Here is an 11,200-nt window from a genome sequence, read left to right as displayed (position 1 = left end):
CCTTAATCCCCCCATTGCTCCTGGTACATTAAATAGAGTGTGATCCCACCAGGACAGAGAGGAAAAAATGGTTGAGTACCTGAATGTAAATAAATACACTTCTCCCTCCGTCTTCGCTGTGATAGGGGATTAACAGAACCGCAAATACAGAAAAAACGCAAATAACTTTTTCATATGTTATTCGCTGTTTGCTATTAAAAACCACTGTGAATATAGTGAAACCGTGAATAACATGGTGGGAGACCTGGTCTGTTCCTGAAGGAGAGGCAAAACACGGTGAAGAAAGTGCCGGGAATCATAAGAACATAAGAAGTACCTCTGCTGGGTCAGACCAGAGGTCTATCGCGCGGCGGCCCAACAGGTCCAGGACCTGTGTAGTAGTCCTCTATCTATACCCCTCTATCCCCTTTTCCTTCAGAAAAGTGTCCAATCCCTTCTTGAACCCTAATACCGTACTCTGTCCTATCACGCCCTCTGGTAGCGCACTCCAGGTGTCCACCACCCGTTGGGTGAAGAAAAACTTCCTAGTATTGGTTTTGAATTTGTCCCCTTTCAACTTTTCCGAATGGCCTCCCGTTCTTGTAGTTTTCAAAAGTTTGAAGAATCTGTCCCTCTCCACTCTCTCTATGCCCTTCATGATCTTGTAAGTCTCTATCATATCCCCTCTAAGTCTCCTCTTCTCCAGGGAAAAGAGTCCCAGTTCCTCCAATCTTTCTCTATCTCTCTCTATTTCTGTCTCTTTCCCTTTCTCTCTCTCTCTCTCTCTCTTTCTGTCCCTCTCTACTCTCTCTATGCCCTTCATGATCTTGTAAGTCTCTATCATGTCCCCTCTAAGTCTCCTCTTCTCCAGGGAAAAGAGTCCCAGTTCCTCCAATCTTTCTCTATCTCTCTCTATTTCTGTCTCTCTCCCTTTCTCTCTCTCTCTCTTTCTGTCCCTCTCTACTCTCTCTATGCCCTTCATGATCTTGTAAGTCTCTATCATGTCCCCTCTAAGTCTCCTCTTCTCCAGGGAAAAGAGTCCCAGTTCCTCCAATCTTTCTCTATCTCTCTCTATTTCTGTCTCTTTCCCTTTCTCTCTCTCTCTCTTTCTGTCCCTCTCTACTCTCTCTATGCCCTTCATGATCTTGTAAGTCTCTATCATGTCCCCTCTAAGTCTCCTCTTCTCCAGGGAAAAGAGCCCCAGTTTCTCCAGTCTCTCAGTGTATGAAAGGTTTTCCATACCCTTTATCAAACGTGTCGCTCTCCTCTGAACCCTCTCGAGTATCGCCATATCCTTCTTAAGGTACGGCGACCAATATTGGACGCAGTACTCCAGATGCGGACGCACCATCGCCCGATACAACGGCTGATGTCATTGGGGGGGGGAGGAGCCAGCAAGCTAAAAACCGCGAATGCTGAAACCGCAAATATGGAGGGAGAAGTGTACTGAAAATGCTGTAGAGAAATAAAATTCCCGTGTGTCTAAGGCCATCAGGAAGGGGTTATTTCAGGACAATCACCACTTCATGTTCACTCCCGTGTCAGGAGGAATTTAGTGCATTTCTTTTTGTCAACCACCCTGAAAGAGAATCAACATTAGCACAAAAGGTTTGTTCAGCCTCTCCCCGACTCCATGACACCTACCAACAATGGGGAACACCTTTATTGAGACAATGCGAGGGTTAGTAGGGGTCACCACTGTATCTCATCTACTTCCCTCAGCAATTAATATTCTTGTTCACTTGTTTGGTTTGGTTTATTTTTTATCCCTTGAATATAGATATATAGAAGAGAATTCTTTAACACAAAACCCACTCTTCTGTTGTATAATCTTACTAGCTGATGTCCCGGCGTTGCACGGGTATTTAATTATAGCAGTAACACTGTAAATGGATTCAAATAAAGATACTTTATAGTGGTGAATGAAATTATTGTTTTACAGCTTAATAAAAAGTACAATATTCAAATTATAATGTGAAATATTTGACAAAATGAATACAATACAACTAACGCAAAACGTGATTATAAACAACAATTTTAGTTTCACCTCCTGGAGCAAGAACATATAAATTCTTGGGTGAACCCACCCTTGAGCAAGCAACATAGAGTTGTGGGCCGCGAGACCCCCAGAACATATCACCCCAGGTAGTGAGGGATCTGCATACCAAGTTTCGTTCAAATCGGTCAAGCCGTTTTTGCGTGATCGCGGCACATACACACACACATACCTCCGATTTTATATATATAGATATATATGTATATATTGTGGGGATTATGGGTTCCTTTTACTAAGGTGCTCTAGCGTTTTTAGCGCACGCAGGAAATTACTGCATGCTAAGCTTCTAGAACTAACGCCAGCTCAGTGATGGTGTTATGATCTAGCGCGCAGCAATGCAGTGAGCGCTATTCCACGCATTAAAGCTTTAGCGCACCTTAGTAAAAGGAGCCCTATGTAATTAAGTTTAAGTTTCAAGTTTATTATTAAATTTGATTAATCGCCTATTCAAAATTCTAGGCGATGTACAAATAAGTAAAATTACAGAGTTAGGGGAAACAGACATAACTAACATAAAAGACTAAGTCTACTAAACATGATAAAAAACCAACTTATACAAACATATTAAAACATAGGAAAGAAATACAATCTGATTATAAAGAAAAACAATTAAGGTTAAAAAAAATAGGAAAGGGAAAGAAAAAACAAAAAATTTCGGGAAGATAAAAAATACAAAAAGCGTATAAGCAATTCATTTATTCATTGAATGCATCTTTAAAAAGAAAACTCTTAAGTTTGCTCTTAAATCTTTCCAAGTTTTTTTTCCTCTCTTAAGTAAATTGGAAGGGAATTCCATGTTTGTGGAGCTGTAACGGAAAAAATTGATTGCCGCCGTGTATTGATAATTTTAAGAGAGGGAATGACCAATAAGTTTTGGTCATTCGTAATCTGGATGTTCACAGCTGTCTGAGTTTGGAAATAATCCTGCCCCGTCAACCTATTGTGAACTATCACTGGTCTTAATTGTCTTTCTTTTAACACTCTTTTTTTGTATTTTGTATTTTTTAATTATTGTATTATTTTAAATAAGGTCTAAAGCAGGGGTGTCAAAGTCCCTCCTTGAGGGCCGCAATCCAGTCAGGTTTCAGGATTTCCCCAATGAATATGCATGAGATCTATTAGTATACAATGAAAGCGGCGCATGCAAATAGATCTCATGCATATTCACTGGGGAAATCCTGAAAACCCGACTGGATTGCGGCCCTCGAGGAGGGACTTTGACACCCCCCTGGTCTAAAGTGATAGAAATCTGTCAGCTACCACTCAAAACAGTACTTCTGCTTTCAGTTCATAACTAATATTGTTATTTATCAAAGCTTACTTATTATATGGAGCTTATGATGCTTAGCTTATGCGGTACTGCTATGACGATGGTGCTGGCAGTTCCTAGCTGTATTGGAAAGCTGTCAAAATGGCTCAGCTGATATTCACAGATTATAGCTGGGTCACTGATGTTTTAATTTCACTCTTTGAGCCCAAGACCACAAAGAGAGAGTGGTTGATCATTGGAACAAGCTTCCAGTGCAGGTGATCGAGGCAGACAGCGTGCCAGACTTTAAGAATAAATGGGATACCCATGTGGGATCCCTACGAGGATCAAGATAAGGATATTGGGTCAGTAGGGCATAGACAGGGGGTGGGTAAGCAGAGTGGGCAGACTTGAAGGGCTGTAGCCCTTTTCTGCCGTCATCTTCTATGTTTCTAAAGAGTGAAATTAAAGCATCAATGACCCAGCTATAATCTGTGACCTTTTTTACAATTTTCCAATACAACTAAGAACTGCCAGCACCATCGTCATAGCAGTACCGCATAAGCTAAGTATCATAAGCTCCATATAATAAGTAAGCTCATGATATGGAGATAGAAGAAACAGATTTGCCCAGTATGGAAGGAATGGAGATAAGTTCATCTTTTTTCATGATAAAGGAGGCTGGTAGAAACTGGATTGTTCACCAGATCAATGTAAGGCTGTAATTTTGTGGAACTCTTCCAGGCCACCGGGCAGCCATTTTTGTTAAGGGAACTACAGGAGAGGTACAGACAGGAGTAGAGGTAGGATATAGGAATAGTCAGGGACCACTGCACAGGTGATAGGCCTGATGGGCCGCCGCAGGAGCTGACCGCTGGGTGGGATGGACCTCTGGTCTGACCCAGTGGAGGCAACTTCTTATGTTCCCTTCCTTGGACCACTAAGCTTAATCCCAAGGGGAGTTGGGCCTGGCAAAAGAAAAGTTTGCAGTTTGGACAAGATATTTTTCTTTTCTGATATTGAGGGCTTGGAACTGAAAATTTTATTTTTCTGAATGCTGAAATGATACACAAGGGGACACAAACCTGAAAATCCCATCTGAAAGTTTGGTTATGATTTATGAATAATAAATGATAGAAAGAAACTGCACCATTGTTTTTGGAACTCTTTATTTATATCAATACCAAGCTACCAAAAGAACCCCACAAAACCGCTCAGCTGAGGTTTGTGTGCACTAGGGAAGGCCACTAGCTGAGCCAAGTTTGGCCACGCCCAGTCACACCATATTGATATCACTGGAAAGCTCAGGTTATTTGCTTCCATCTGCTGGTAAGGTGGTGTAATCGGCCATTCTGGTCTGGTCTGGTAAGATTCAAAGTAGTCACGGGCGGGCTTGTTCTGCCAAGTTTGTTTTCATGTATTTTAGCGGTGGATTATCAAAAGTGCTTACCAATGATTTTTCCGAGTTTTCCAGCAGTCTCCAATACTGCCATGCAAATGTAGTGCAATGAGGTCATTAATATTAAAATGATCACTCCAAGCGATTCTCTATAATTGCTGAATGATTCTCTAATCTCATTGTGTCACTTTTGAAGCCAAAATTTGCTGACAGATCTGAGCTGTCATTGTCGTACTTTCTGATCAGTGCCTGAGTGCTTATTGGCTTAGGGACTAACAGGAAAGTAAGGTTTGACAGCTCAGCCCCCCCCTCGCAATAATAATAATAATAACAAATTGAAGATTGGAAGGAGAAATGCCCACTTCCTCCCGCTGCAACGCACTCCTCCTCACCCCCCCCCCCCCCCCCGACAACTCCCGTACCTCCAACAACCCCCGTCACTTCTCCCTTACCTTAACCATGATGGCTGGCCAGAAGGATGCCTACTCTCTCCGGTCTGCTGACCTTCCTCTTCAAAATGATGGGCCTTCCCCTCCCCGGATGCACTGGGAAGAGTATAAAGCTCTTATTGGTCCAGACGCCTAAGGGCTTCCCATTGAAGGGTCCTTAAACAACCTAGGCCATTTTGAAGAGGCGGGCCAGGTGGCTGGAGGGAGTAGGCATCCCTACGGCCATATATCATAAGTAAGGGGAGGGGACAGGGGTCATTGGAGGCCCAGGTGTTTGTGGGGGAGGGATTGGGCAACTCTCATGCTGCCAGGTAGGGTCATTGCTTGGTGGCAGGAGGGAATGGGCATCTATCCCACTGCAGGGGGCTGTTGGGTGGGGGGTTGCTTGACTTCGGTGGCATTTTTTTTCATTTATTCTGCACATGTGCCCTTCGCTATCACCAATGATGGCACATGCAAATTTAGCGAACCTTTGCTACTCTCTGCCAACCTCAATTGCAGGAGCATTGTTTGTTTTTTAAAAATTGCTACAGTAAATGCTTGACAGAAGCCCATCAGCTTTTAACACATATGTTTGAGAATCTAGCCCTGAAGTAGCTATAGGCCACTGGCAGCAGTTTGTACATGCAGCCAGCAGCTGACCTAGAAGCCTTCCCTCTGACGTGTTTACGTTTTGCGTCAGAGGGAAGGCTTCTGAGTCGGCCACTGGCAGCATATAGGAACTGCTGCCGGTGACCTGAAAAAATGGGTACGTGGACTGGAAAGGGAGGGAGCGAGAGAATCTGCTGCACAGGCTGTGGGAGTAGGAAGGGAGAGAAAGAGAGAAATAATCTGCTGGACAGGCTGGGAAGGAGGTGGAAAAGGAGGGAAAAAGAGAAAGATGTCCTTCCGCTTTGGGCTCAGGTCCGCCCAAATTTGTTTGTCTGTCTATGCCACTGCCATGGAGAGAGTTGCAGGATCGAATCTCTGGTCTGGAGTTTAGATTCCTGATGCAATGGTTATTTCACCATCGTGGTGTAGTAAGGGAGGACAGGGGGGTGGACCGCCCCAGGCGCCATATCAGTGGGGGCACCGGCATCTCTCTGCCCCACCCTGTCCTGCCACATCACACAACACTCACATCATCCCTTCCCCCCACCCTATACCTCTGTAGATCTTCACTAGCGAAAGCTACTTTTCCTGCCTGTTGCTCACATCAGCCTAGTGCCCCTCTGAATCACTTCCAGGTCACGGGGTCAGGAAGGGATGTCAAAGGGAAATCCAGTACTGGTGTGAGGAGCATGCCGGAAAAGCCACTCATGCTGACGAAGATTTAGAGGTATGGGGAGGGGGAAGGGAGAGCGTGAGGGTGGAGTGAAGGGCAGGAAGGAGCGGGAGCATGGAGTGGAGGGTGCAGGGTGGCCCCATTGCCCCTAGCGCCACATACCCTTGCTACGCCACTGTTCACCATGAAATGCTGGCCAGAGTTGGGTGAACCTCGGCAGCAGTGTAAGGCCAAGCTAAAAATAAGTTCACCAATCAAACTATTTTTGAATTCTTTCCTATATCAGCAAATTAAAGGTTTTTGATTGAAGGGGCTTTGGGCACTTGAACATTAGACAAATTAAGAAGTTTTCTATTTTTAGAAAGCAGGCTAGGACCTTTTTATTTACCCAGTCACACTTTTACTGGGTCAGCATTCATATTTTCTCCCTACCTTTCTTCTGACAAGTGTGCACAGTTCAGCAGACCCCGGACCCAAATGCACAGAGACGATGCCTGTCTTGAGGACTCCCTGCAGTAACTGAAATGCTCAGAACTCTCCTTTGAAACTTGTCCCTTAAAAACCCATTCAGAGCAGCAGCAAGCAGTCCGGGGTCAGTGCTTCTTAAACCTCCCCACCCCCACCCTCCAGACTGTCCGCGGCATAGCATACGTCCGGGGGACTGAAGGAACTATAGTATAGGGCTCATAATCAGAACTTAAATATGTCTAAAAACACGCCCAAGTTAGCACTTGGATGATCTAAAAGACAGATCATCCAAGTGCCGATAATCGAAACAGCTTTTTGGACGCATCTAGGGACATTTTAGGCCTCTGAATTTCGCTGTGCGCCCAGAGCTGAAAGGGGCATTTTTGGAGGAGTGGTTAGGGCGTGATGTGGGCCGACCTAGACTTAGTCATCCTGCAGGGATAATCGAATGTTTGACGAGACTGCATAGACGAAGCTTATACGTTGTGAGTTAGACAATGTTAAAGCAGGTATAAGTGCCAAAAATGTATCCAAAGTGACCAGATAATCACTGCAGGGACAAAGTAAAGACCCCCACACACTCCCCCCCCCCCCCATGTTCACTGATTCCATCGCACTCCCACAAAGTTCAGAATAACATTGTTTGTACCTGCATCTGGAACATCAGCATCTGACAAAGGAAATCCAAGTAAAGCTGCACAGAGGTGGCTTAAGTAGTCGGGGGGGGGGGGGGGGGTGGAGGGGGGCTAGTGAACCATAGAGAGGAAGACCCAGGCCCTTAAGCCACTCTAACCACTACATTAATGGTGGAAAATGTGAGCCACCAAAAAAACACAAAACCATACTGTACTGCCATATAGGTGCCACCTGCAGCCATAGGAGCTTTGGGGTTGTGGACAGGTGGATATAGTGTGTTTTGGGGGGCTCACCATAACCTATAAGGGAGTTGTGGTGAGATGTTTATGTGGCATCCTTTTTGTGAAGTTCACAGCAATGCCCGGTAAGGTGCCACACTGCTTTGGTGCCATATCTGGGTGACCAGTGCGTCACAATTCTGGCCCCTCCCACATCCAAAATGTCTTGTTCTGGGCATTTGGGTCTTGGATGCAATTTTGGTTGAGAATGTGGTATAAAGATAGACATAGTGGTGGTCTGGACGATCAAACGCCAGGATGTACAGATAAGAGGATTTAATTAAAAAAAAAAAAATTCTAGTTGTACTTTTCGAGAATGGACATTTTGTCGCTGCCGACTTTGGCGAACTAGTGTCCTACATCCAAATCGGACTTAGATGTATCTTTTGATTATGGCTCTCCCACGTATCTGAAAAGTCAGTGATGAGAAGAGGACAGTTAAGACCAATGCAAATCTTAAATGAAATAAATATATACATTGTATTGGGTTGCACAATGCAAGTGAAAGAGAAAAATAGAGAATATAGTTCCTGTGTGACTGACATTCACTCTCTCTCTTTCTCTAGTTGCACAAATAAACAATTCATTGATCATATTTCTATAAAGCAAGGTTTCCAAGGACTTAGAAAAATGACAGCAGATAAAGGCCAAATGGTCCATCCGCAGCATCCACTATCCCCTCCTCTCCCTATTGGCTAAGGCTCTTAACATTTGCATCTCCTCTTCCTATAGGCTAAGGCTCTTTACACCTGCATTGTGAGGTCAGAGAGCTTTATGGTTATAGAAACATGATGGCAGATAAAGGCCAAATGGTCCATCCGCATCATCCACTATCCCCGCCTCTCCCTATTGGCTAACGGCTCTTAACATTTGCATCTCCTCTTCCTGTAGGCTAAGGCTTTTTATACCTGCATAGTGAGGTCATAGAACTTTATGGTTATCATAAACATAGTAAAATGATGGCAGATAAAGGCCAAACTGTCCATCCAGTCTCCTCCTCTCCCTAAGAGATCCCACATGCTTGTCTGGTGCTTTCTTGAATTCAGACAAAGGGTTCCTTTTACTAAGGTTCGCTAAGGCTTTAATGTGTAGAATAGCGCGTGCTACATTGCCGTGCGCACTAGTCCTTAACGCCAGCATTGAGCTAGCGTTAGTTCTAGAAGCGTAGTGCGGGGTGCGGCGTGCGGTAATTTCCTGCGTGCGCTAAAAACGCTAGCGCACCTTATTAAAAGGAGCCCAAAGTCTTTGTCTCCATCACCTCTACTGGCAGACTATTCCATGTATCTACCACCCTTTTTGTAAAAAAATATATTTCCTTAGATTACTTCTGAGCCTATCACCTCTGAACCTCATTCTACGCCCTCTCACGCTGGAGTTTCCTTTTAACTGAAAGAGACTCGCCTCATGTGTATTTATGCAGTTCAACTGATTTTTGGTTTGAAAAACTGGGAGCATATTACGCCATATCAGAAACTTCATTGGTTGCCGATTAAGGCCAGAGTTTTGTTTAAGTTTGCTTGTATTTGTTATAAATCAATGTTTGGCTTGTCACCTGACTACCTTCTTTCCCATTTTACTTTGAACCACTCACACAAGTTCACACGTAGAGTTTGTTTACATTTGCTTCTGTTAAATTATGTTGTTATAAGAGATTTCTTGAGAGAACTCTCTCTTTTCAGGCTGCTAAACTGAATGGTTGGTTTGGAAAAACTATGCTAGGAGCTTCCTCCTATCTTGATTTTATGAAAATGATTGAAGACCCAATTATTTCATAAATTTGTATCCTAATTGTATTCTGTCGTCTTTTTAAAAATTTTATGCATTTCTTATGTTTTATTATCTGATCAGTTTTTATTTGTTGTGAACCGCCTAGAACCATTCCTGGTCAGGCGATATATAAAAATAAAAATTATTATTATTATTAAACATCTCTATCATCATATCTCCCCTCTCCCGCCTTTCTTCCAAAGTATACAGATTGAGACCTTTAAGTCTGTCCCCAAACGCCTTATGACGAAGACCACACACCATTTTAATAGGCTTCCTCTGGACTGACTCCATCCTTTTTCTATCTTTTTGAAGGTGAGGCCTCCAGAATTGTACACAATATTCTAAATGAAGTCTCACCAGAATCTTATACAGGGGCTTCCGTTGAATACAGCAAAAATTTTAGCAAGTGCTTATCCATCTTTTCGTGGCCATGACTCCATAATGGTGGCCATTTTAAAACTGTATGCCTGTCCGGAGGCACAGGATTTACGCTAGCATTCCTTAATAGAATCTAGTCTCCCAGGTACATTAGATAGATTGTGAGCCCACCGGGACAGATAGGGAAAATCCTTGAGTACCTGATTGTTAAAACCGCTTAGATAACCTTGATAGGCGATATATAAAATCCTAATAAAAACTTGATGCCATTATAAAATATAAAATAGGTTCTCCCTGTGCTTACATCAGGGTGCTTACATCCAGGCGTTCCTTTTTACAATTGCCACCATATTGTCGGAACTGTGAGGCATATTTTCAACCCTACAATGTCATATAGTGGAGTTATTACATTCCATTAGAGATTTCTATTCCGCCATTACCTTGCGGTTCAAGACAGATTACAAAAGAGTTAAAGAGGGTGTTTTAGAAAAAGATTTCTGGTCCTTTTTGGGGAAAAAAAGAGTAGAGCAGGTTGATTTGGGTAGTTCTGTTTGAAAATTGACCCTTTTGTATTTGAATGCAAGAGCAGAAGACAGGAATGAAGACTAGGATTTTATTAAAAGCATTCTTATTGCCCAAAGTCAATCTGAAGTATCAAAAAACAGTCTCCTGAACCACCATCCCCTATAACAGAGGAAGTCAGTTTAGAATTTATTTATTATTATTTATTCACAATTAAAAATCACATTCTGTATTGCATTTCAGACAGATGTACAGGAAATTTAGGTCAACTGGAATCTATTTATCAAGCTCAGATAGATTAAAACAACTCCCTCTTAGGCAGAACATTTCTGTTTCAGAGACGAGAGCAGAAGAGGACATTTCTCTGTTTAAATACACATTCATTTATTCTGTGCTTTAACAATTTGGGGGATAAAAGCTAAATTGTAGGTTCCTTTATAAAGACATTTAGATCTTAAAAGAACGAACTTTACATAGTTTCATTAGTATAAAGGTCTTTTAGGATCAAATTCTAGAAACAGCACCATAAGTTAGGTAGCAGTGGGCACCCTACTGCAGTCTAACATAATTGCTTTAATTGGTTTTAATCGGCGTGGTAATTGACCTTGCCATTAAAAATCGCCTAACAGCTTTTTAATAAAAGTAGGTGCCAGTAGACGCCTATGAAGTCAGGCATGGTAACTGTGTTTATGTAGGCGCCTAGAGGTGCCTAAGGTCAAAGTAGACATGGTTATGAGCAGAGATGACCTTAG

Source organism: Geotrypetes seraphini, chromosome 2, assembly GCF_902459505.1.
Source record: "Geotrypetes seraphini chromosome 2, aGeoSer1.1, whole genome shotgun sequence".
NCBI classification, from domain to species: Eukaryota; Metazoa; Chordata; class Amphibia; order Gymnophiona; family Dermophiidae; genus Geotrypetes; species Geotrypetes seraphini.
Note: the sequence above shows the minus strand (reverse complement) of the source record.